Below are 26,458 nucleotides of genomic sequence, written 5' to 3' on the forward strand. Positions count from 1 at the left end.
TGCCCTCAGAACTGAAATGCTTATACAATATAGACAATACGCTTATCAAGCATGGATTTCCTTCCTCCCTGCCATCTTCCTCCACCACATTTCTTATTTGTTTATAAGAACAGATCATCCTTGTGAGATGTCTCTGAACCTGGCAATGCCTAGGAAACATGCTGCTCAGTTATACAAGTTACAGTCATGAACACCAAAGCTGGCTAGATACATTATACACCCAGTTTATCCAAAATGTAATTCAAGACAGGCCATTTATTCAGTTCAACTACATGTAAAGCAGAGCAACTGTGCAGGAATGCGCAAGATCAGGAAGAAGGCCTTAAGTGGTGTTCATTCATGCTTGCACATGTCTTCTCCACTTATAAGGAAGTACAATATGCTGGCGATTTTCTTGGCCAACTGCTTTAAGTTGCTTCAACTTACTATCTGCTAGATAAACACAATAAATCACAAGCTCGTTTAAAGGTAAAGCAAGCCAATTTCTCTGATAAGCAAACCAGCCTCTGCAAAGTTATATCCTTTTGATTCAGTCTCGTTTGCCCATTGCAAAACCAAATCATGTGGCATTTAATGAAAGAGCAGGATTAGGAGTGAATAGTACAGCAGTTAAATATTTCTTCCATCGCCCATAGATGTGGGCAAAAAATCAGATGTTGAGCTGTGTGCTCAGATACCCAAAGACAACTACACTGTCTTTGGTTTGTATGTTAGCTCTTTCTCCTTGCTTTCTCCTCATTTCTGTCCTTACCTACCTTGTTTAGCATGTACCAGCACATTGGTCTGTAGGGCAGGAACCATCATTTGTAACCCTTTGGGAGCTACTGATCTTGCGTAGATGATAACAACCTCCATTCACTAAAAACAGCCAAGGAAAAAGAGAGTTGAGTCCACTGTGCAGGGAAAGATGGGGCCTCAGGGCAACGTGGAAGGAGCCTGCCGTGTCCCCGGGCAGCAGAAATGGTCAGGTTAGCTGCAGAAGTGGTCAGGTAAGTCTGAGGGGGCACTCAGATCGGAGCAGGCAGGAGAGACCCAGGCATGACAGGGAGCCCATGCGGTCCCTTTGCAAAGAGGCAGAAACAGCCTCTGCCCACGCTGCCTGCCTGGCTATGGGGACTCGCAGAGACGGGGGCCTCAGGACTGCCAAACACAACCCTCCAGACTTCATGGCTGCTGAGTCTGTCTCAACCTTTGCTGCCAGGTACTAGATGCTCTGCAACAAAGAGCTTAGGTTAATAATTAATGAGAATTAAGCCATGTAGAAGGCATAAAATCCCACATTAGAAAGCTAGTTTATGACACCATTCATTAGGCAATTGCTCAACATCAAAAAGAGACAGCCCAGTGTGGCATTTCCATTACCTGTTTTTATTATACTGAAGGATTTTATAGACCACGTACTCCCTGCCGGGAAGTGTGACTTCTGAACGGCTTCTTCACTCTCCAAGGGTGTTACCACTCTCTTGGGTTTCTGGAAATGAGTTTTGCATTCAGAGCACCTCCAGAAAGACTTTGACTCGTGCACCTACACAGGAAAAGAGGGGTTTTCACACAGGACAGGAAAAGTCATCCTAAACCCTCACATGATTTTGGAGGAAAAAACTGTCCCACCAGTCCCCTTTAGCATGGAGTTCCTTGATATGCCGACACTCATATTCATTTCCATATTCCCACCATGATATCTTGGATGCTTTCCTAGAAGCAGTGTGAGAGCCCAGGAAGAACGCATGCTCACCGTCATCACCCACTAAAAAGGAAGAAGTGGACAAAAAAGTACTGGGATGTTTGAGCCACTTGTGAGCTCAACGGAGCATTGCTGCCCTCCTGGGAGGAAGAGGCATGGCCCAACAGCAACACTGGCCATGCACAAAATACAGGAAACCATTTAAATTCTTATGTGTACATATATATATAAAAAAATCCTTATGCATATGTATATGTATAGACGTATGCTACAAAACATGAGCTACAGCTAAAGAGACTTAAAAGCAGAGAAACAAACTATGAGGAAGGAGAACAGGAAAAGGAAAACGTCGAAAGGGGGCAAAAAGGCCTCACTTAGGCTATTTGCACACTATAAAAATGTCTCATTTTGCCACTTTGCTGGAGGGAGGAGGATAAGAAGGCAAGTATTATATTACTCAATCGATAACAGTTGCAAATGTGAAACAGATTAAAAGAACGAGTCATTCCCATTCTCATGGTCAACTACCAAAGTCTGCTGAGGCAGCTGATACTAGAAGTTCTGTCGGTGCGATTTCACGACCCATAGTCCTTCGGGTGACGCAAGTTATGAGCAGTCAGACCTCAGCGCATCACACGCAGGATTTGGAAAGGGATTTCCTTCCCTCGCCCAGCCGAGGGGCCAGGAGTGACGGCGGTGCCACTGCCTTGCTGCCCTTCCTGTTCCAGGGCAGGGGAAATGCTGGCCCCATTGCAAAACCCCAGCGCTGCAAAGAGTATCAGCGCCACTGTCCATCCTGTTTTTTTGGAAGAGGGGATGAAAAAGAGATGGAGCACAACCCTAACTCGGCTTTGGGCCTTTCTCTTCCTAGATTTGGATGCTTTTGAGTATTCACATTTGATGTTTTCCAGAGCAAGAGGAGGGGAGGGGTGGGCAGGAACCAGGATTTGTCTTCTCATCTTTTTTGCCTCCCATCAGTAAATACAGGGGCTTTTGGGCCAGTTTCTCAATGGGAACAGGAATCAAGACAGACATCTCAAAATATTTCCCTGTGGTCACTTGGGTATTTACAGCAGTCTCGGTTCCTTGAAAGAGCACAGAGGTAATTTCAACTCTCAGAAAAAACCCCACCCTGACTTCACTGTGCCTCTTATGAAGGAGCAGCTCCATTCGGTCATGTCTATTCAAGAGCAGCTACTTATAGCACACTTCCTCTTCCTTCCCTGGACTCTGAGGTTGCTGCTAGCTCACGGCCCAGCAGCTAAACGCAGAGGCTCAGCTCCTCTTTCTGCAGCTGCCCTGGACCAGAGGAATCAAAGAAAGACTGGACAGCACACACAATGCGAAGGGAGTGTTGGCGTGTACACAAGATCTTTACCAGCTCGGAAGTCTGGTTGCCCTTTGGCAGCTTTAACTCCTTGCACAGAGTTTCATCATGGGTGCTTTTGCACTGAGGACGTTTGAAGTGAAAGGCAGTAACACTTTTGATGGAGTTGTATTGCAACACCATCTCCCTTAAATAGCCACAAGCCCTTATCATTCCCATCCCTCTATTTTATTCTAATAAGGCATTACCCTTGTACTCCTTTTGCACCTTTTGGCAGGGAGGGGATCTGTTAATTAGCCAGACGTTGCATTTTTAGTGGAAGTCTGCTGCAAAAGTCTTGTTTTTCTAAATCTGACCTGTTGAGTGATTTATGACATACATATTAATACATGGCACAGTACAGCTCCATTGGTTAGCATCCTAAATCTGCCAGATGGCTCAGTAAAAAGATAAGGCAGGAGAAAATTCACTCTCAAAAATAGCATTGTGACAGCAGCATCCATTAGCCTGAAGTTCACAACATAAAGCTACCATGCTACGGCATTTTTGAGTACACTGCACTCTCAACCAGGATGCAGGGGAAGATCAAATTTAGAAAAGAAGGGCTTTAAATAGACATTCAGTTGAAAAATAAAGTGTACCCTTGGAAGTTATGTTCCTGTAATAAATTTAGAAACAAGAGTAGAATAAAAAATTTACTAGCATTCTCAGGTGACAGGCAGTGTAGTCAGGTGGACATCCCTGAATATGACATGCTGTTTCAAATACAGACTTCCAGGAAAAACAGGGGCAGGACCATGTCTTCTTTTTCTGTTTATTATACAGCGCTAAGAACATTGGAGATGTGTGAAAAACTATAAATCTTCATATGTAGGCCATCTGGCTTGAACGGCATGACAGCTCATATCAATAGTTTTGTGTGCTCGCTGGTTGTCTCCTGGTTTCCAAGTAATGAGTATCTCTGTGGCCAAATTTTTAGACCTCTGCTTCCAACGAGGCACACGGAGAAGTGCCTATTCAGATGTGCTCTGCCCATAACAGCTTCCAGTCTGACATGCCTGGACAGACTTCTACAAGCACTTGGCAATAATATTCCATCAATAGCCTGGAGAGAACTGGGTGAGATACTGTGGCCAAAACTTTTCCGGTAGAAAATGTACAATATTTCCAACGTTTCAAATTAATTTCAGAGAAGCTAACTTGTTTATATCAGAATCCAGGGAAGAAGGAATTGAGCATGGGAAGAGAAATAAAAAGGGTGTTTATATTTGTTTTGCCTGCAAAAGGGATTTTTTCTGTTCACTGATATTTTACTGGGAAATTCCATCCAATGTTTTGTTTAATTCTGAAAAATATTCACAACCAAAATGCAATATTGTGTGAAATATTAGCAACACATTAGCTCTTGTGAGTTTCAACTACAACAAAAATATTTTCTGCAATCTTTCTGCTTATTGAAGATGTTGAAAAAATACATTTGTTGTTGACCTAGGCTGATTTTTTTCCCAGCTGTTGGAAGAACTGCCACAAACCTGAAAATCAGTTATTCACATGGCTTGAATATTGTTTTGTTTGTTGTTTATTTTAAACCTATCTCCAATTTTAGATGAGTTTACCATGAGACACGGAAAATTCAGTCCTATGCGTTTTCCTGAAAACACAATTCACTGGATGAGCTGGGGAGAAAGAATTTCCCACCCCTGCACGTGAGGATCTCTGCCAGGAAACAGAATGGACTGTCATTTTTACACAGATAATTAAAGTATAATGGAGACACTATTTAAAGATGTCCTGTTCTTCCTACTGTATTTAAAGAATTTGCTTAAGAAAAAGAGACAGGGTGGGTTTGTATATTGCACTTGTCATATTATGCAACAAGATACATGACACTGCATTAATCATATTCCTTATTGATGACTTTTTCACCAGTTCAACTCACTGATTGTTTAGACTATTTTTAGAGTTAAAAAAGAAAAACTTTCCATGTATATTCTCTTTTCAGGAACAGAGAGTAACAATGTGATAAAGTTTATTTTGGTAACAAAAATGTGATGTTGAATATAGGAAAAAATATTTTGTGCTGCATTACAATCATTAAACTTCTGTTAATTCTAGTAATACTTCTGACAATTATTTTTCCAGATATTGAATCTGGCATAGGTGCACCTTTAATTTTGTAGTAGATAGTTTACTCTTTGCCTATAATCTGGAAATCCAGGTTGGACTCTTTTGATTATTTCAGTTTTGCATTGACCTGTAAGAATAATGAATAATTGAAAAAAATTAGCAGCATCTCCTTGTGGGAAGTCCAGGGATTCAGTTCCAAATCAAAAATCTGGAGACCCAGAAGCTGATGAAACTCTGGCTCTGTCAGCACAACACCAAGCCTGGGCTCCTGGCTCCTTGGCAGGGGGTATGGCAGCCCTGGCAGTCAGGAACTTTGGATTCCTGGCAAAAATTCAGTTAGAAATTGTCAAAAAGCTATTAGTCTCAAAATTACTATTTTTGAAATATCTCTTCAGAAAAAAAAATCTAGATTTCTTTTGAAAAGAAAATTTCTTGGTGATTTGGGCATTTTCTTCAGTTACCATCATCATTCTGCTATCTGTGCTTTAGTTCCCCATTTACTGGGGACAAAAGCACTTTTCTATCCCACAGGGATACTTCTTTTGTGACCATAAACACATACTGGGTTGTGAAGTAGTCAGGTAAGACAGCACTGGAGTGCCATGGCTACCACAGATCAGCTCTGGTAATTACAGGCCTGTCAGTCTCACTTCAGTGCCTGGTAAAATTATGGAGAAGGTTATTCTGAGAGTTACTGAAAAACACTTGAGAAGCAAGGCAGTCATTGGTCATAGCCACCGTGGGTTCACGAGGGGAAAGTCCTGCTTAACCAACTTAGTTTCCTTTTATGACAAGGTCACCCATCTAGTTGACCAAGGGAAGCCAGTAGATGTGGTGGGTTTGGATTTTAGCAAAGCTTTTGATGCTGCCTCTCACAGTATCCTGCTGGACAGAATGTCCAGCACACAGCTAGGCAAGTCCATAATATGTTGGGTGAGCAACTGGCTGACGGGTCGGGCTTAAAGAGGTATAGTAAATGGGGTTACATCAGGCTGGCGGCCAGTCAGCAGTGGGGTTCCCCAGGGCTCAATTTTAGGGACAGTGCTCTTAAATGATCTGGACACAGGAGTCGAACATACATTAAGTAACTTTGCCGATGATACTAAACTAGGAGGAGCTGTGGACTCCCTCAGGGGTACAGAGACCTTACAGAGAATCTGGATAGACGAGAGAGCTGGGCAATCACCAACCGTATGAAACTTGACAAGAGCAAGTGCCGGATTCTGCACCTAGGATGGGGTAATCCTGTTATATGTACAATCTGGGGGAGGAGAGGCTGGAGAGCAGCCCTGCAGAAAGAGATGTGGGGGTTTGGCTCGATGGCAAGGTGAATATGAGGGAACGGTGTGCCCTGGCTGCCAAAAGGGCCAGCCGTGTCCTGGGGTGCATCAAGCACAGCATAGCCGGCTGGTCGAGGGAGGTGACTGTCCCACTCTACACTGCACTGGTGCAGCCCCACCTCGAGTGCTGTGTGCAGTTCTGGGCGCCTCAATATAAGGAGGACATCAGACTATTAGAGTGTGTCCAGAGGAGGGCGACCAAGATGGTGAAAGGTCTTGAGGACGAGACTTAGGAGGAGCAGCTGAGGTCACTTGGTTTGTTCAGCTTGGAGAAGAGAAGGCTGAGGAGTGACCGTCATAATCACAGCCTACAACTTCCTCACGGGGGGAGAGGTGCTGATCTCCTCTCTGGCCACCAACGATAGGATACGAGGAGATGGAATGAAGCTGCGTCAGGGGAAGTTCAGAATGGGCATTAGGAAAAGGTTCTTCACTGAGAGGGTGGTCAGTCACTCCCAGGGACAAGGCTCCCCAGGGACAAGGTCACAGCACCAAGCCTGTCAGAGCTCAAAGGAGCGTCTGGACGATGCTCTTAGTCATATGGTTTAGTTTTAGGTAGTCCTGTGAGGAGCAGGGAGTTGGACTCAATGATCCTTATAGGTCCCTTCCAACTCGAGATATTCTATGATTCTATGATTCTATGGTTCTATGGTCTCATCTCATCTCATCTATTGTAAAAGCATACACTGCGTTATGAGTAAGAATAAAAAAATTTGAAAAAACCTATATAAAAAGGGAAAATAATAGTAGAGCTGCAGAAAGAGGAAACAGCAATGTAACAGCTTGCATCTGCAGCTTTTGATGTTCTTCAGGATTAAGCAGACAATCCACTATGAAAAATATGCATAACCAGTCTCAGAAATCTGTTGGATCTATATATATGCCAACATCTTCGACTAAAATTAGACTTCAGCTTTTGGTGAAAGTGCATGTTTGAGTGCTAGTTGAAAATTTCTCAGAGAGGCCATTTCCTCTCCAGGATGAGAGGAAATGGCCTCAAGTTGTGTCAGGGGAGGTTTAGATTGGATATTAGGAAATTTTACTTCACTGAAAGAGTTGTCCAGCATTGGAACAGGCTGCCCAGGGAAGTGGTTGAGTCGCCATCCCTGGAGGTATTTAAAAGACGTTTGGATGAGGTGCTTAGGGACATGGTGTAGTGGTGGTCTTGGTAGTGTTAGGTTTATGGTTGGACTTGATGATCTTAAAGGTCTTTTGCAACCTATATGATTCTGTGATTCTGTGAAAATCCTGTTGAAAGACAATTTTGCTGATTTTTTTTTTAAAGTTGCATCTTCAAGGTCACACGATTTTCATTGAGAGATGTGGCTTCTCAGCACATTTGAAAAATTAAACAGGCTAAGTATGGAGGTAAGAAACTCACCAGAAATTGAGGGGGTTATTTACAAAAGTCTTTCCATTGAAATAGGCAGTTGAAAGAAGAAGCAGCAGTCATGCTACACAAGAGTGAGAGGTAAAAGCTGATCCACTTAACAGTAAAATCAAACTGATTTGATAATACTGTAATACTGACAGATGTAATTCCCACGGAGGGAATTACATCTGTCCAAAACCAGAAGGCAACAGGTAGAGCATCTGAGTTTGGGCAGGTACAGTAAGCATTAGAGGAGACACTGGCTAGTCACTCTGCAGTTCTTTGACTATGAATAATCCGAATGAAGTTTATTCAAGAAGTGCTGGAGAGCATCTCCCTGTGAGCCAGCAACTTCGCCTGCAAAAGGGACCGCAAAGTACAGAAGACACACAGAAAGCAACAGCAAACATACAGATGGTGTACTGTCATACAAGCCAACCATACTTGAAAATCAACTTGTGCATGACAGAATTTTGCTTTTACAAAGGAGAATTCGCATGCAGGGTGGGCAAGGCAAAAAGCACACGTTCTGGAAGAAGTGTGGAGATCGATCAGGACTTGGAAGCAAAACAGGGCATAAACCAACCTGACATTATGAACACAGCCCAGCCAGGCACTGTCTCAACAAAAAGTGGCAGCACCTGAGCACTGTTCCAGAAAACACAGCTAGGCCTGAAGGGTTTGCTTGTGTTTTCCCAATGCTAGCAGCTTCCTCTCTGTACATTTGAAAGTGAAGGCAGAAAAGAAAAAAAGCAAGGGACAATAGAAAAAGAGAGAAAGAAAACCCCAAAGAGAAAAAGCAGAAAAGCTTTGCAAGAAAGCAAAGTCAAGACTACACATGCTGCCTGGCTAAAAAGAGAACTCAAGATGGTACAAGAAAGCCCTGATAGCTTTCCAAAAGCAAGGGTAAAAAAAGGTGTTAAAACATGCAGAGATGAATAGAGCAAGCAAAGATCCTATGGCAAGCACAGACAAAGAGAAATGCTTTGCCAGTACATCCTGCCTTCTATTCAGGGGCTTTCAAGGACACCAGAAAAGAGAACAAGCGAGTTCATTGAGGAAGAAAAAATTCCACCAGCACCCCATTGGTCCAGGAAGACTGCTGGTGGCAAAATGCCTTTGAATCATACCAGTTTGTATGAAATCTGTTCAAAGCAGGGTACCTCAGCCCCACTACTGACACTGCTGGGCAAGAAGACTTTTGTATGTGATCAAAACATGGGGACGTTAATGGGTTTCACACCTGCTGTGGAGATGGTACTTTTCAGGACATGATATTAGGGAGGTCCATGCACAGCTCTGCTGCTGGATCTGTAAAGCAGGGAATGGAGGACGACTTCTCTGGAAGGGCAGCAAGAACTGGCTTACACTAATCTTCATGGTCACTTCAGAGATTTTCTCTAAGCTCTTTCTTCTTCTCTTTTCCATCTGAACTATTTATGAACCTGTCCCAGAATAAGCCCTGACTGACCCCCGCAGCTTCCTTCCCCTGCATTACAGTGTGATCCCAACCCAGGAGAAACTCCCTGCCTGAGCACGGGGCTGCTGCTCTGCAGACAAATGAAATGGGTCACATGCCTTGAATACTGCCCACGTCTTCAGGGCTCGTCCTTCTCAGGTGTAGAGAAGACAGGGATGGGACTGTTCCTGCTTCAATAGCTGCCTGGAGACAGGCTCCCGGCAGAGCTAGCTGAGCTGGTGATACAGTGACCAGGACACCACCTTGCACACTGGTGTTAGCTAAGCCATTGCCAGCCTCACCACATCTCCCAGCGATGGGGTACTCAAGCCAGCCTTTTCCCACATGTAGGGCTAGGGTCTGTGAGACCTGAGACAGGGGGTGTTGCAAGCAGCAAGCCCAAAAGAGGCCGAACCACCCTGTATAAGCAGCTGCTGGGCCTTTCATGGGCTGCATTCTGGTCATTTTGCCTGCAAGCCAGAAGAGCGCAATACAGTTGGGAATCACCCTTATACCCATTTTAGAGGGACAGCAAATACAGTGATCATTTTAATTACATTAAAAGCTATGTGTCAGGAAGCTAACCTTGGGCAGCCGCTTTTGCACTTGGCTGGATTCTAATGGATTCAACTTGCACTCAGATTCAAATCTGGGATTACCCCTTAATCCTCCATCTCTTCATCGTTTCATGTAATTTCATTCCATGCAACCTCCTCAGCAAGAGCTCCAGTCATGACATAGAGCACACTGGATGTCATTGCGCCATTCACTTAATCTGGGCTCTCCCCCAAGATCTAGGATGCACAGTTTGTTTGTTTGTTTGTTTATATATTTACCCAGGCTGTGAAATCCAGCTTTTAGGGAAGGACACAAACAGCCTTTGATCTTTAGCAACAATCAGCAATGAGCTTTTGATTCCTGCAACTGCTTACGTTGATTTGCCACGGCTCACAAACTCAAGGCTGTCTTCCCAAGGAGAAGAACAAGAAACATCTTCTTTGTCCTTGTTGTTCAATTTGTTTGTTAGTTTTTAAGATGAAAGTTTAGGCTTTCTTTTTGATTTTCTGGTCCCCAGAGCTGGAGAGGAGGAGCTGGGGAAGCAGGGAGGCTGGGGGAGGCAAGGGGGGGGAAACAGAAGAGGTTGCAGCCTGGAGAGGATGCAAAGACTCACTCTGATTGCTGATGATTGGAGTGTATGGAAAAGCTGAAACCAAAAGATTATTCAGTGCTGCAGCTTTGCCAATATACTTTTGGATGTCTTCTGACTTCTTCAGGTCAGGCTGGCAGACCTGGACTCTCACTATCTGATTTTTACTTTAAAATGCAGACTACATTAGGTGTTAAGAAGTGTTTCATCTAAAACTTGAATAATCATTTGTCTAATACCTTATCCTAGAAGAAGCTGAGAAACTGTCTGTTCCAAAGCCCTAGGTCATGTGTTTTCTTAGAAGACAATTTATAAATTTCCATATTGACTAAGGCTGTGCTCAACTCAAGAGACATTAAATAGCAGCAAACTGTAGACTGTGACCCACTTGCTATCAGTCACATCTGGTTTAAAAGAAAACAAGAAGCAGTCACATGGTACATTTTAGTATCACTTCTTCACTGCAGGATCGCATGAAAGCACTAGTTCCTTGGAGCACTATAGTGCATGAAGCAAATGGCAGGCAGCTAAGTGATTTCCACAGCTTCCTAAGGTATAGAGATTGCACTTGTTTCTTACAGCTGAGATGAAAAGAGTGGTTTGTTTATTCATCAATGGAACAACAGAATGGGAAGGGATGGGGAAACACCACTGAAGGATCACCCAAAGCAATAGATTTCTCCTCTTCTTAACAGAGATAACATGGAGTTAAATAGAATCTCAGAGTTATAGCACAAATCAGCCCTCCTGCCCCCACAAACAGCACAGCATTGCTGCAGCCTCACTCAGAGAGGCTGCCCCGTGCCTGTGTAACTGTTCCCCACAGGCTGCAACTCCTTTCTCCAGGCTGGCCTCAGGTATCCTTCTCCAGAGGCTGCTGCACTGCCCTGTTTCCTAGAGTTTTTACTCCACTCTTATAGCTTTTATTCTAGCTCCACAGTCAGACTCTTCTTCTGCTTTAGAGCAATGACTGCTCTCAAATAGTTATCAGACTTTATTTCCTAATTAGAGAGGTGTAGGCAGTACAACACACACAATGCCAATAATGTGGTATTATCTATGGCTTATGGATGTTTATCTAGTATCTGCCAAAACTGTGACATTTTTTCCTGCCTGGCATAACGTTTTGGCAGTCTTCTGACATCAGAAAGAGAGATAGCTAAGCCTCATCTATGCCTCAATGAAAATCAAAAGATAACACTCCTCTGTAAACCTGGAAAGCCGTTACCACTCAATGCTGCACAGAAATTACAGTGCAAAGAACAGGGCAAAACCAAGATAGGATTTGATTTGAAAGTTCTGCCTTAAGACCCCAGAATCCAGTTCCATCCATGCATGTGTATGTGATCAAAAGTTTTAGCAGCAACATGTTTTGCCAAGTAAACAACAGCAAGTTAAGGCAGAAGAAAAGTACTTCCATTCCACTGATATCTAAACAGCAATAAATTATGCCTAGCAATAGTGAAGTTTCATGTTCTGAAACTTCACAATGCTCTTAAATTTTAACTTGCCTGTATTTCAGGATTTTTTTTTTTTAACTAAAACGAAACTATGAAAGCTGCAGAAGTGACCGCGTGCTTTTCATTAACCTACAAAAATATTAGTGTTCTGTTTTTACAATCACGTAGCAGTTTACCTTTGCTAACAAACATTAGTTTTATGAATCCACATGAAAAAATATGTTTTAAAATAATTTCTACCTAGCTGATTAATATCTTGCAGTTCTAAAAATTCAGTTTCAGTTTTTAATTTTTTTTGTCATCCAGCAATATTGTTTAAAACCAAAGTCTCAGATAAATTCCTAATGTGAATACTGAAAAAGAGAAATAGAAGCAATAGAGAAATTAGTCACAATAGAGAAATACATACAGAAAGCAACACTCAAAATTTCCAGTTTCATGTTTTGCAATACCTTTTGCAAATGTGCCTGCATCTTTCAGAGTAGACTGGGGAACAAGGTCATAAAGATATCCAATTTTGTGGTTTTGTTCTTAGTGGAAAGCAGTGGAAATCTTCTGGAATTGTATCTGACAGGAGGATTTAGCTTTCAGATTGTATATGGAAAGTATTATCCGTGTACTTAAAAAAATATGCATGGCAGATCCTATGTAACAATATATATAAAACAATAAATACATGGCATGACAAATCCAACAAGCATTATGACAAAAATCTGCTCATTCAGGGCAGGATATCAGAATAAGGAACTTTCAGTCAAATTGTATCCTCATTAAGTACCTAAATCTGCAGCAACATTGAAGCAGGCGAAGATCTTAAGACATATATAGAAATTGTTTCCTACTTAGTGCAATGCTTCTACCTCCCTCCTACAGAGCTACCACTTGTGGGCTGGCATGTAGAAAAGGAGAAGGATTGTGGATTCTAAAAACAAACATCCCTTGCACACAAATAAGTGTAATTCCAGCTAAAAGGATTCCTGGGAGAGACAACAGCAAAAGAAAAAATACCACAGACAGCACATCAGCATGCATAACCTGAGGTTGTCTCAACAAAACTTCTGAAGATGTTGGGTATTTGATGGATGTATTTTCATTAAATAATGAAAAAATTCACAGACCCAGCCTTTCACAGCGCCAGCTGTCTGGGCAGTTTAACCATTCCACTTGCATGGCTCTGCAAGCCCACACTGCAGATGCTCCTTACCTGACTTGCAGTGGCACTACCATATTTCACTGGTGCAAGCACAAGGAACAGGAACTCACATGGCTGTGGTAATTACCACAAGCTCCCTGGTGCCTATTTCAGACCCGTGAAGTATCCTTGCCGTGATTTTTTAGAGTTGCTACTTATGACCTGCAAACCTACATCCTAAACAAGGACATGCTCTGAGCATATTTTGAGAACTGGCAGGAAGCATCTCGTGATTACACAGCTTTCAGCCGCTAACCCTCCTTGGCATTCAGCTTTCTAGCAAACTATTTTCCACTAATATTTCTGTGTGAAACTTCTAGTACCCTATATAGAAAATTTCCTTTCTGTGTGAGGGCACGGGAATCTTAGAAAGTGGATCTTGTGAATAGTTAGAGACAAAAGAGATGTATCAGATCAAGCACACAGCAGAGGGACAAGAGGCAACAGTCACAAGTTGCAGCAAGGGAAATTCCAGTTGGATATAAGGGAAAAAAATCTTGCCATGCAAGTGGTTTAAGGACAGTATAGGTTGCCCAGAAATGTTGCGCAATCTCCATCCTCGGAGATTGTCAAGACGTGATGAAACAAATTCCTGAGCAAAGTGAGCTGGCTTTGAAATCAGACCTTCTTGAAGCAAGAGGCTGAACCAGATGACCGGCAGAGCCCCTTCCACCCTCAGCTACCCTGCGGTGCAGTGGCCCCACGTCCTTCCCACAGCACCACCCCTCAGCACAGCTGGCGTGCCAGGTTACATCCCAGAGCAAATCCTAAGAACGAGCTTACCGCCTGGCACTGCTCAACTCACGGTACGAAGATTTTACTAATACTCAGGCAAAACACTTGCTACCTTAATTTCCCTCTGTTATTTCACGCTAAGCTTTCATGTGATGGTTTATCATTTGATTCAAACTCGAGCTTTACAGCTTTTAAACATACAAAGCATTCCCTTTTGTTATCTCTAAAGTAATAGTTCATATTTAAGCTTAATCTTCCCTCTTAAATCACATCTGAACTCCAAGATTATTTTACTTTTTTTTTCTTTTATTTCTGCTGTGGTCCAAAACCAGATGGTAAGGGTAAAATCGTGGCCCCTTTGCATTCAATGGGACTTCTAAAAATTGATTTTGATTAAATAAGATTTTATCCTATATCTCAGAGTTCTGTAAAAATTATCTTTTTTCCCCCAATTTACAAGACAACACTATGTACTCAGTACTACACCAGCTAATTTTTAGGCAGTAACACTTGCTTAATTTCATGTCCACATGTAGATCTGCCATACTAAGTGCAGAATTAATATCTGTATCTGGGATTATTTTTTCTCACATGTTTTAGCTAACATTTTTTGAAATTATCTCGATTTATTATTTTATAACTAAGATTGCAAACAGATAGTGTTTCTATGTCTCTGTACGCATGTCTGATTTCTCAGTGCAATTCTGTTCACAGTTCTCTTCATTTGTCTCTCTGGAAACTCTGTGTAAGATGTCCTCAACCTCTGCATGTCTATTAACTAAGACTAGACTTAGCCCTGTTCCCAGAATCCAGTTCCAGTTTTATCTATATTCTGTGTCTGGAGTCCCAATTATATGGCCTGTTGTACAACTATTTGCAACGCATGTCAGTCAATTATTTGCTGGTAAAAGTTCTGTATGTCCTTAATCATGACTCTTTTTCATTCTTTCTATTAGGGAAAATGCCAGTGCAGAACATATGCTAAAATATGTTCTGACAGTATGTGACTTCCCAAAAGGAAGGCAGGCCACAAGGCCAGTCTGACTTCCTTGGTGATCTGCTTTTACCACATCTGACTTTCTTTTATTAGATATATGCAAAATTAGATCTGTAATTACGGCTTCTATTATCCTGCCCTTTCTAATCTAGTGACAGATGTTCCCTCTAGCATTTGGTAGTTCTTCAGTGCATGACAAGAAAGATAAGTTTAGGAAGGTAAGTTATTAGCTTGGATTGTTGACACACCATTGCCCGATAACAAGTAGAAAGGCTAGATGATCAGTAGAAGTGGAAAAGGAAATTGTTATACCCATAGACACTGAGATTCTAACAGGGATGAAACAGTACATGTGAGCACATATATGGAAAACCAGCAGACAGCTGCCTGATGGGTGGAGGTATGTGCTCAGCAACATTATTTAGGAAAATGAAATACAGGAAAAAAGCCTATAGTGGGGGGGGGGGGAAGGAAGTATAAATGGAATTTGTTCTTCACATCAACCAGCTTGGTTTTTCAGGGTTTTTCCCTCCTTCCCAGATTTCTTTCAAGCTTACTTGACACAAACTGTTTGGAAGATAACAGGTTTGTCTGAGATTGCCAGGAGGCATGAGTACCCCCCATTTTAGGAAACAAGGTTCTGTCTTCAACATAGGCAGTTTAGGTCATTCTGTAGGGTGTATGTTAGGATTATACAGAAACTCCCAAAGAAGTGATATGAAGCTGCAGAAGACTCAAAGAAGAACATCTCAAAGGAGAGGTGCTCAATATGTGATTATTCCAGAAAATGTGGAAACAGGGCTCTATTTCCAAGAATAGTCAGAGGCAGCAAAGAACCAATCAGGGGAATCTGGATACATGCTGTCACCTATTTGGCCTTAGCAATCACGGTGAGGCAAACCTTCATACATCAGTTTTGCATATTGAAGCTGGAGTGCTGGTTCCAGTATAAGAGGAGAAGGAGCAGGGAAGAGAAGAAGTATTATGAATATTTTTTTCTGGTAGTAACACTCCATAGAAACTGAAACAATTCATAAAGATTCCTACAGCAACTTCTTAATAAAACAGCATACAACTAACATAAAAGCCCCCAGAGTTAAATCAAGCCTTCTGTGAATTGAGCCTCTAGGCTGAACTGCATCTTCCATGGCCAGTACAGATTTCTGTCTGAAATACGCTTCTCCAGCTGGCCTATATTTTCTGTGCCAGAGTATGTTTCTGAATAGACTAAGGAAGGTCGTCACAGACTCATCAGACTGCCATCCAGGCCAAACTTCAAGCTTAGACTCCTTCAAAGCTGGGGCAAACAATATAGCTCTTTCACCCCACCTTTAATAAAACATCAGTCATCAGTCACCTGCAGAGGCAAACTACACTAATACACTAGTTTGGGACAAAATAAGAAAGCATGGAAGGCTTAAAGCAGAGAGACTGCTGTAGACCTGCTCGTCCCATCTAGGCTGCTTTTTGACCTTGCTCTCCAGGTCCACCCTGGGGCTGTAATACCCTTGCTCCCTCCCTGCTGCAGGCCCTTAAGGCTCATCCATAGCATCTGAGGCATGTCTGCGCTGCAAGCAGCATTCCCACTTCTGTCCCACAAGCCTCTGTGGCTTGTTCCTAGTCTCTCATAGCAAAAAAAAAAAAAAACCAAGAAAAAAAGGGGGGTGGAAAGAAGGAGAGGGAATGTGAGCCAGAGACCAGTTCTCTAAGCTGTCAACCACTCATTCCCATGGCCCCTCTCAGGAAGCAGCAGTACCTGTTTGTGCCCATACCTGGCATCCCACACAGGTCTGGTAGGCTGGCACCTGGTAACGAGGGTATGTGAATGTGCGTGCCTATGTGCACATGTGCGTATATATATATGCATATGTGGAAGGCTAATTTTAGACAGAAGGTTCCTGCCTGGGTGCTGAGTCAGGAAAAAGCTGCTCATTGTGAGGTAAAGCACACTTCGTCCCCAACAGGAGGCAAAAAAAGTCATCGCTCTCTAGGGCAGCCCATGTTTAATTTCCTCGATTGCAGAGGCCATCGGGAGAGAAGAGATGCCAGAGCCAGCCCCTGCACAGCCCCATGCTCCCAGAGCCATGTGGAGCATCGGGCAGGCGAGCTCTTGCCTCGAGTCCCCCAGTCCTGCGTGCTCTGGAGCTGGCACCTAATGGGAAGCCAGGTCCAAATGCCTGGGATGGAGATGGCAATGGAAGAGAAGCAGTGTTTAAAAAGCTGCTTACCTAGTGCTGGACACCTCCAAGTGAAAGAGTTTTGGAACTAGCGGTGTTTTGCCCAAGGAAACACAAGCCCCTCTGAAAGCCATGTGTCATTGTGTCCCTTCAGAGCAGCCTCCAGATCAAAATGACAGCTCTCAGCCTTGGAGATCCAGGCATTTGACCTAGAAACAAAAAGGCAGTGTAGTTGCTACAGGGAAATTCTGGGGAAAAAAGAACAACATAATGGCACTGTAAGCTCCCTGTGGCTGTCCTGCCTTCCTGCAGCTGCTGCCATCACCTGCCTAGTGTTCCCATCCCTGGGGCTCCTGGACCACCGTACGATCAAGCCAATGGGAGACCTGGCTCCAGAGATGATCCAGGGAAAGCTGGGAAGGACTTTTCCCAAACACAGCTCTGGGTCTAACACTGATAAACCCTTACGTCCTCTGAATCCAGCTGACTCTGACAAAAAGGGATGCATCCCCCACCTTCTCCAGAAGGGTGAAGAATGAAATGAGAGTAAACATCAAGTGTCTTGTGACAAAGTGGTTTGGGTGGAAGTCCCTAGTTGGGGCCCCGTGGACTGGCGTGGCTGCCTGAGCATGGGGAGGGTGTGGACAGGAGGACGGGTGCTGCTTGCAGAGCTGGCAGTCGACCATGCAGCCATGTCCTCCAGCTCACGCCACACACACTGCAGCACATCGGCTCGGGGAGTGCTGACAAGGAAAAAGGAACCGGCGCACAGCACAAAAGCAGGAGTGCAGGAGGGTTTGTGTCTGTGTGAGATGATACACACCTGGTTTTGATTTTGAAGTGCAGAGGTATTTTTTCAAGGGAAGGCCAGTGCAAGGCCATCACTTCTCTGCCTTAACTGGAGACCTGGCAGGCTGACCCCTGTGACAAGCCAGAGTAGGGTGGGTTGCATGTTCCTGAGCTGTCCCACCCCTCCAGCAAAGCAGCTCTGCCGAGCAAAGGGGAGGAAAAGGGTGTCCGAGGGAAGGCCTTGTGGGGATGACAAGGTCTGTGCATCCTGAACGATGTTTGATGCCCTTGACAAAACCACTGGCGCTTGCTTTCCTCCACATGCAGGCATGTCCGTTCTTGTGCAGCAGCTGCTGGCAGCCATGCTTCTTGTTCTCAGCTGGTGCAGCAGGGTCTGCTTCACACCGCTGCTTGGCAGAGCAAGGGCAGACGGGAGGGATTCTGATGGTTCTGCGGCAGCAGCCCTGCAGTGACAGCAGCTGGAGGAAGAAAATAGGGTGCCATGAGCATGCACGTAGCCAGCAGCGGCTGCTTATGACTGCTGTGAATGGCCTGTGTTATACAGCTGGTGGCTGAGCAGAGCCGAGTATCCCGATCACAACAGTGTGCATGAACTCTGCTTCTCTGTTCCATGGAGACTTCAAGGAGGGCACAGAGATGCTCTGATGTGGAGATAAAGGCTGTGCTGACCTGTTTTGTCAGATGCGTTGGTACATCACAGCCCCTCTGACATGGCTGTTCCCAGGGGTGATGCTCAGGGGGACTCCATAAGCCTGGAGGTTTCTGCCCAGAGTTGCACTTGGGTGTTTCCTTGATGCCCTGGGTGTGATCAAAGACAGGACTTCACCGAGCTGCCAGATGAAGTTGTGAAGCTGTGGTAAAACATTCAGGGCCCCACCGCCTCTTTAGTGACCTTGAGCCATTTTGTTCCTTTTGCCTCAGGTTCTCAACTATAAAAGAAAAATAAATATGCCTTATATCTCAAGGGTACTCTTAAGTTAAGCCTGTTAATTACTATAACATGTACAGTTATTATGGTAATGGAGCCTATATAAACAGATAAGAAATTCTGCTGTGCTTAAGCAGAGGAAAACATCATTAAATAGTTGCCAGTATAAACTGTAAATATCTTGGTTTCTTCACAAAGCAAGCCGTCCAGTGCTGTGATGTAAGTAAGTGCATCCCACATGAGCTCAGTCCACATTGCATGGGAATAAGCATTTTTGCAAGACTGTATGTTTATAGACTATAGCGTGGGCAAATGTGAGCTCTGTCTGCTCCTACTGCAAGCTAAAAAACCAATGAGGCTGTATTAGTGCAGATAACACAAGGTAAGCGCCACAGGTAAGCCCCAAGAGCAAACTGTGACTATCTGCACAAACTGATGGCTGAACCATTCTCCTGGCCCTCGTACCCACAGTATGACCGCTTTCTGCAGAAAGGCCCTGCATTCTCTTCTACTCCAATGCAACAGCAGCTGGTCTGGGAAAAGTGGTTTGAAGCAGCAAAAAAAGAAGCAAGTGAGAGGAGGGAAACATAGCTCTCCTATGCCTATAATGGCTGTTTGCTAACTTCTGTTCATAGGAATATTGCAGTGCTTTTTACTGAAGTCAGAGGAAGTCAGCTTTAAAGAAGAAAATAATGTTTAAAGAAAGGCTGTTTGCCTTCACACCAGACTGATTTTTCACAGTTTGTTTCTATATATCTGAAGCCAGGCATTGATAGTGGGACCCCTGGCAGGGAGTGACTCTCTCAAGTGAGCGGCACCAGCAGCTGCTGCTGCTGTGGACTCCACAAACAGGGAGCAAATCCTGCAGCCTCTGTGCAGCCACGGCTCCATCGCTACAGATGGCCAGATTTGTCCTAACTTACTTTTTAGTTTTCCTCCAGTGTTTCCAAGTTCCAAATGCTCCTCAAAAGATTTCCACTTTTGAAAAGATGGTAACTAATTGACAGAAGTCTGTAGCTGATAAAGTATATTTCTGAATAATCTGCTGGCATTTGTTCAAGAAGAAATATGATCTGATGTTAAGTAAGTGCTTAAGGAGTTTCTTTAAAAATACTTTTTCTCTTCCAAAACCTCTACTGCCAGTGCATTTTATGAGAGAAAAAAATCTTTACTCTTATTAAAGAAAAACCTTTGGTTAGACCTCCCCTTTTAATCCAGAAGATTTCTGACATAAGGACATTTTCTTGTTTAATACATTGCTAAAGTATGCTGTTGACAGATACTCTGCCAGTAGTGATTTCCCCTGGGAAAGTGAAGTAGTATAGACTTCCTTCCTCATCTGAGAAAAAAAACCCACTGAAATGTGTTTTTCCAGGCAGCTGGTCAAGGAAGCAGGTGTCCGGCTCATAAGAAAGTCTGCAAGTTCTGCATCATAGCCCCCTTCTTCCCCTGCTCAGCTGATGGCAACACCCGACTCACACTGAGACCGTTCCTTGTGTGAGTAAGAAAATACTTCCTTGTTGCCCTAAGGTGCATTTAGCCTATGCTATATATAATTTGACAGTCATTTCTGCTGCAAGTTATGAAAACAACTTCCAGTTCACGTTGTCTTTATTTCCTGCCACAGCTATCTGTCATTTGTGGAAGCTAATGTCTCTCTGCAAGTTGTCTGTCTGCTTGGTTTGGATACTTGGCAGGGTTGGCTATATTTTCTAATTTCATAAATCTTCTTTCCAGTCTTCCTCCTCTCCTTTCTCCTCTGCAGCATTCACATTTAATCCTCCAACTAGTCCACTAGTCTCCCCCTTTCATTTGCAGATCAGTATCAAAATCCCCATCCATCCATGCATTTAAACCCTCCGAGGACTTGCTTTCCTTACACACTGGGCTCTGTTATGCTTGCCCTTGCCCTGCTCCTCCTGCTTGTGCAGTACCAGCCTCCTCTCTACGCCGAAGCACAATCTCCCCTTGTTGAAGCAGCCACCACCGGCTCACCCGCCCGAGCCATCTGGACCTGCAGTCCTCTGCTCCGCTGAGTCCTGCAGCGCTCGGCTCCAGGAGCTCATCTGCACGCCTTTCCCTTGACAATTTCTTTCCTCCCTCCACTGTTTTTCGGGCTGTAAATCAAGAATTACTATTGCGCTCTGCGAAGCGTTTTAGAAAGCAAGCTGAATCGGGCGCTCTACAGATTGAGATGAGATCACGTTGTATTTTGTTGTCTTAAGAAGTGTTTGGCAGGCAGGTAATACATTGTGTACCATGGTAACAGCTGATGGAAGGGAAGATGTTATAAATATACGCACCACACAGAAGTCACTTGAAAAGCTGGTATTTGCATGGCGCTATATAAGACATCATTATTTACTTCCTTTTATTTCCTTCGTTTATATACTCCAGCTTTGCAAAGAGGAAATAAAAAATGGCAGCTTCTCAAGTTTAGGTAAATTTTGGCAAAAGTCAGATTTATAATGGTGATTATTGTATGCAGGTGGTTTCCTTCAGTAAGGGTTCAGAGTGCCTTTTGTTTTTCGGTGGATAGCGTGAGGTAAATCCCTAGAACACAACAAAAGGAAAGAAAGATGAAGGGAGAAGATAAAAACAACTGGCACACAGACTTAGAGAAAAGGAGTTACCACACAAAAAAAGCACCAAAATCCTGTTAGTGTCCATGGAAGGTGCCAGCAATAACAGCTCAGCTTGTCATTTTGCCATTGGTTCTTTTTCTTAAGGTGCATTGCTCAAGGAGCTACTTTAGCCTGTTTTCCTGCAAGTCTGTGGTTTTTGTCTCCTGTATCTCCATCTACTACCAGAGCAAGCCAGCTCCCCCCAGGCTTGCGTGCACCCTCGCCAGGTAAGAGCATGCTCAGCGCTTGGTCCAAGCTGGCCCTGGCCACACGTCGATGCATGCCAGTGGGAGCGGCGCTGGGGGCTCGCTGCTCCGCTAACAGGCTACTGCCGAATGCTTCAGGACTTCTTATGTTTTAACTCCCAGAAGAATCACTAACTTTGTTCTCTCTTCTATCTGGCCACTCACTTTCATAAAACTTAAAAGAATTTTTTACCTTTAAGACTTCTGCTCCTCTTCCAAATATGGCTGCAACTGACCAGCTTACTAGGGAAACCAGCAGGAAAATGGACAGAAAGAGAGTTAACAAGACCGCCAAGGCCTTGCTCTGGCAGGAGGCCACGCTGCCGCTCTGATGGCACCACTGCTTCATGTTAATTTTAGCAGTCCTCACTGAGCAGGTCTGACACCCCACCAGTTGCACCCTCCAGGTACAGCCGGAGCGTGTGTGAGGAAGGGAAGGCAGATGATCTTCGGTTTGTGCAATGAAGCAAGATACTCGAAATTGTGTCTGTGTCTTGGCTGTAGGGCTGGATCCGAAAAACGACTTGCATTTTTAAAAAGATGTAGGAGGACTTTTTTGTGGGACTGCAGTCCAAAGCCTGCCTGGTCAGTTTAAACTTGACAAGATCCCCTCGGCTGAGCTGCCATTTGCACAGATGCCAGCAGGTCTATCTGCAGGGCATTTCTCAATCCAACTGACCTGAGTATCAACAGCTACATCTGTTCTAGGAAAAATTCCCAATTCTGGGACACCGATGGATGAGCCAGCCACATCCCTTTGTGGTATCGGGGTGAGACCTGGTCACCCCTGAGCCCCAGAGAGATAACCGGTATGTGTGCCATCGCTGGGAGATACAGTACTCCTCTGGGCTAGTGCCCAGAGCTGGGATTTTGAGTACCTCTCCAGGAATACAGTGTGGCAAAAAAGCTGGAGACATTATGTGCTTCCTTGGATCGGCACTGTGACCCCTCTATTCCTCATATCCCCCTTTAAAAAATACAGATGGTAATAACACTTCTGACTCGCTATTTCTCTCTTGCCCAGAAAGCAGCAGGGACTGTCTCCTAGCCTGTGTTTTGACTGCACCCAGCACAACCCTACCTTGACACTGTTTCGGACTTTTGCATGCTACTTTAATAAAAAAGCATAGTAATGTTACACATTGCTAGCGACAGGAAAGTATCTGTATGTGTGATTCAAAACCTAGTTCCAGCTTTGAAACCCATTGGTGTAGCTGTGCCTTGCACAATTTCCAATCAACAGCACTTTTCTGACATTGGTAAGAAGGAGGGGAGGATGCTTGCCAAGGTCAGATGGCAAAGCGGGATAAACCTTGCTGAAAGGCCAGGCAAACTCCCTGCTGGTCCCTTTCAGTTACACTCAAGGAAAATCTGCTGAGCTAGGTAAATCGCTAGTGACAAGGACATTTGTTCTTCCCCAAGAACCAGTTCATACATGTGACAAAGCACCAGGAAGCAGGCAGTGACATTCTTCTGCCACACAGGAGTCAGTACATCATGTGTCCAGCCTGCTTGCCACTTATTTGCAGCGTGAGTACATATAGCAATCATAGCTGGCGTGTACTTGGTCTTCTTCCAAGAACCTCTAGAGAGTAACAGAATTAGATCTCCAGTGAGCTAAAAACACCAACTTCAGCCAATATTCTGTGAGACTGTTGGCCTGCTGCAGTTTACAGCCAAACCAAATCCTGCCAGTAACATGGACAGAAGTTTTGCATGTCATGTAAATAGTTTGCATGATGTCTGCACAAAGCCAAGAATGGGTTTCTCATTTATTTGGAGGGAAAGCTCATGAAATGTTCCATTTCCTATCAGTATTGCCTTTTATGGGTGATTTTCAATGACAGTCTTAGGCTCCCTGTTATGCTGATGATTAGTGTGTGAGTAACAAACCCTTTAAGAGATTAGAACATTCATCTGAAGCCGTAGCTGCAAGTGTGAGTGAGAGCTAGCAGCCTGATAAAGAGGAGACATAGAGATCTCTCACAGTTCCTTATGTTATTTCCCGTATAATTAAAATAAAGAGTTATCCTAGTTAATAAGCTTTGAGTCAAACTTCCCTTTTGCCATGATGAAGGAACACTGCCATTAATGAGCTACACTGGCATTTAACTGCCAGTGAAACCCTGGAAATTATAGCTGAAATAAGGAGCGACCCTATCTGAGTGCAGCTGTATTTTCCTCTCCTGCAATGTAAATGCATTTTTTACAAATATGTTCCTGTATAATGCAAGTTTTACTTGTAAGGGCTTACTTTTGATGTAATCAAACTTACATTCAAAGCAAATTCAAAAGGCTCCCAGTACCCAAGCTGAGAAAATATGAGCAAGATTAAAGCAGAAAGTATATACATCATCTAAAATGATTTGAGGAAATGAAATGAGCTGTGCTATGAAAACTAGAACTAAGCAAGCTTCATCTTCTAAGGATTTGTATGCATTGCCTCATAACCTATTTCAAACAGTTTCCCTGAAATAAACCCAGCTCCCTACAACCCACTTCTCCTCTTCTGCCTTGTCCTCCAGGCCATGAAGGGCAGCAGGTGTTGTACCCCAGCCAGCCACTGCCAAAAGCAATATATAACAGCAAAGCTCTGCCCCTCATTCCCTCCATGGGGTATTCATTTGATTCTCTCTCTTCCACCCAGGCACTGAGTTTCCAAAAACTTGTAGGACTGCCCTTGCTCACTTTTCAGATGTCATCTTCTGCACTGCTCTTGCTTGAAATCTGTGAACAGTTATTGGGATGGAGAGGAGGAGAAATGCCAGCAAAAATAGACAGGCAGGCATATGGTCAATGAGGCTGGAAATGTCTTCTTCCATTAGAAAGTCTGGCTAAAACCGAGTAAAAGTTAGAAGTTAGTTATGAGTCAGCACAGTGGAGGCACTTCCTGAGGTAAGAGGGACGTTCTTGAACCACATGGAGAACAAGATCAGTATTGCTGCTTAGCCCATTATTTTATCATTCTCTGTATACTGACCCCTCTTGTTTTCCTTTCCCCGACCTACTGCCTGGAAAACTGGGATGTTGATTATAGGACCATTCAAGAACTTTGAATGTAATGTAGCTTTTGAGGTTAGTGAGAAAGGAAACAGGGCTATTTCCATATCTTTAACAGCTACAATAGTCTAATAATTTGCTGTTAATAATAGACTTTCATTTATAAACTTAGTTACCAGAGTATTTCTGATGTGTATTTGCACGTCTTATGCACTACTTCCAGCTGTTGCGGTATTAAGTTAAAGATGGGCTAGAAGTATTGCATTCCTGAGAAATAGCCCCTGTGATATTTTGCAGTCAGGGTATCTGTGTTGCCAGGCATGCTCCATAGTGAAGTGATAGGCATATAACAAGCTGGTTGTCTGGCTGCTACATACCACAGATTAGTTGTCATGCCTTGGTCAAAACAACAAAGCGTGAAATACTTTTCCCTTTACTGAGAAATACAGCATGTCATAATAAAAGACAGGCTCCTCTCCGCTCTTACAGAAGCAACTTCCATTATACAGGTTTTTTTAGGAAACTGTCTGAAAAATCAGATAAAATGAAGAATATCTGCAGTATCTCGTGTCCATAATTTGTCTTGAGTTACACGAATTAAGAATATCACTTGTGTCTCTTCTGTCATAAGATAAAAATGACCACAGATGAATGCAAACCATTCATTTTTACGGACTCCACGTTCAAGAGAGTTTCATCAATGTCACCGCATGCTGTAATTTGCATCTGGATATATTTCAGCTGAAATAGGGCTAAAATCACAAGTAACTAGGCAACTCCCCCTCATATTCTGGGGGTTTGTGCTATTCCAGCACACATACAGAAAGTGTTGGACTTGTGAATGATGCTAGTAGGAGTACAACTGTAACAGAAAGACAGCTAACACCTTTTCAGATTTCTTGAATGCGGCATTTCCTAATCCACCCTCAGAAACACTTGATACTCTTTGTACCTTTTGCCCAGATTTTTAGAAATGTTAATTAGGTGCATAACCGATCTGCAGGAGAATTCTCAAAGGTCATTTAAAGGACAAGCTTTGATGGGAAAAAAAAAATGTACAGTACTAAAGAGGCTGTTTACATCAGTTCTAAAAATAGTGCAAAACTTTCTCTTCATCTCATAGAAACACAGGCATTTTGCCTCTCTTGGTACATTGTACATGAATTGTAAGATCAGAACAAAACCCTGCCCGAGATGAATCTGCAGCAAGGAAAAAGTTAAACAAATTTTTCACAAGCAAACAAAATATGAAGAATCCAGAGGACAATTTACAGTTCACTGAATCAGTTCTGTGTGTAATTTGTGAGACACTTTTTATACTAAGTCTGGCATAACAGGCTTAAAAAAATTTTTTTGGTCATTATTGTGCCACAGTTTTCCTGCATATTCTCTGTTCATTTACTGTGCAAATGTACCATAAATCCTTTTGCTATACCATCTGAACAATGCAATAGGATAATGGTAGGCTTGCTTTGGATATCTTACAGTAATTGTTACTTCTTATCTACTGAGTCATTTTCCAGCTTATTAAAAGGTGACAGTCCCCAGGGAGTGCCTTGTAAAAAGCTGCCTTGTCTGTCATTGGTTGAAAGCCCTTTCAAAGACCTGTCACAGTGGTAATTGCAGTCTTGCAGCAGCTGTGATGGTCTGAGGACATAGATGAAGAGAGGTCTGTGGGAAGGGAGAGAATTTCTTTTAACAGGCCAACTAGTACAGCTGGAGAAAGCAGACCAAGCTTGCAAGGCCCATATCCTTCTCTTCAGGTCAGAAATATTAGGAGCAAAATCAAAATCTAAATACAGGTCAAATAAAAGGAAGATGATACCTACGGAGT

At 43.5% G+C, this 26,458-nt stretch overlaps 1 long non-coding RNA gene across 1 annotated transcript; it reads right to left on the minus strand.

The window, feature by feature from the left end:
• Window positions 1-759: 759 nt before the first annotated feature.
• LOC142402721 (uncharacterized) lies at window positions 760-18,267 on the minus strand. The gene is made up of 4 exons (XR_012773447.1): window positions 17,841-18,267; window positions 17,069-17,226; window positions 1,363-1,525; window positions 760-858 (listed from the first exon to the last, which is right to left on the minus strand). It is a non-coding gene; the product is annotated as an uncharacterized LOC142402721 (long non-coding RNA).
• Between the last annotated feature and the right edge of the window lie 8,191 nt (window positions 18,268-26,458).

The sequence above is a fragment of the Mycteria americana genome, chromosome Z, assembly GCF_035582795.1.
Source record: "Mycteria americana isolate JAX WOST 10 ecotype Jacksonville Zoo and Gardens chromosome Z, USCA_MyAme_1.0, whole genome shotgun sequence".
Classification (NCBI taxonomy): domain Eukaryota; kingdom Metazoa; phylum Chordata; class Aves; order Ciconiiformes; family Ciconiidae; genus Mycteria; species Mycteria americana.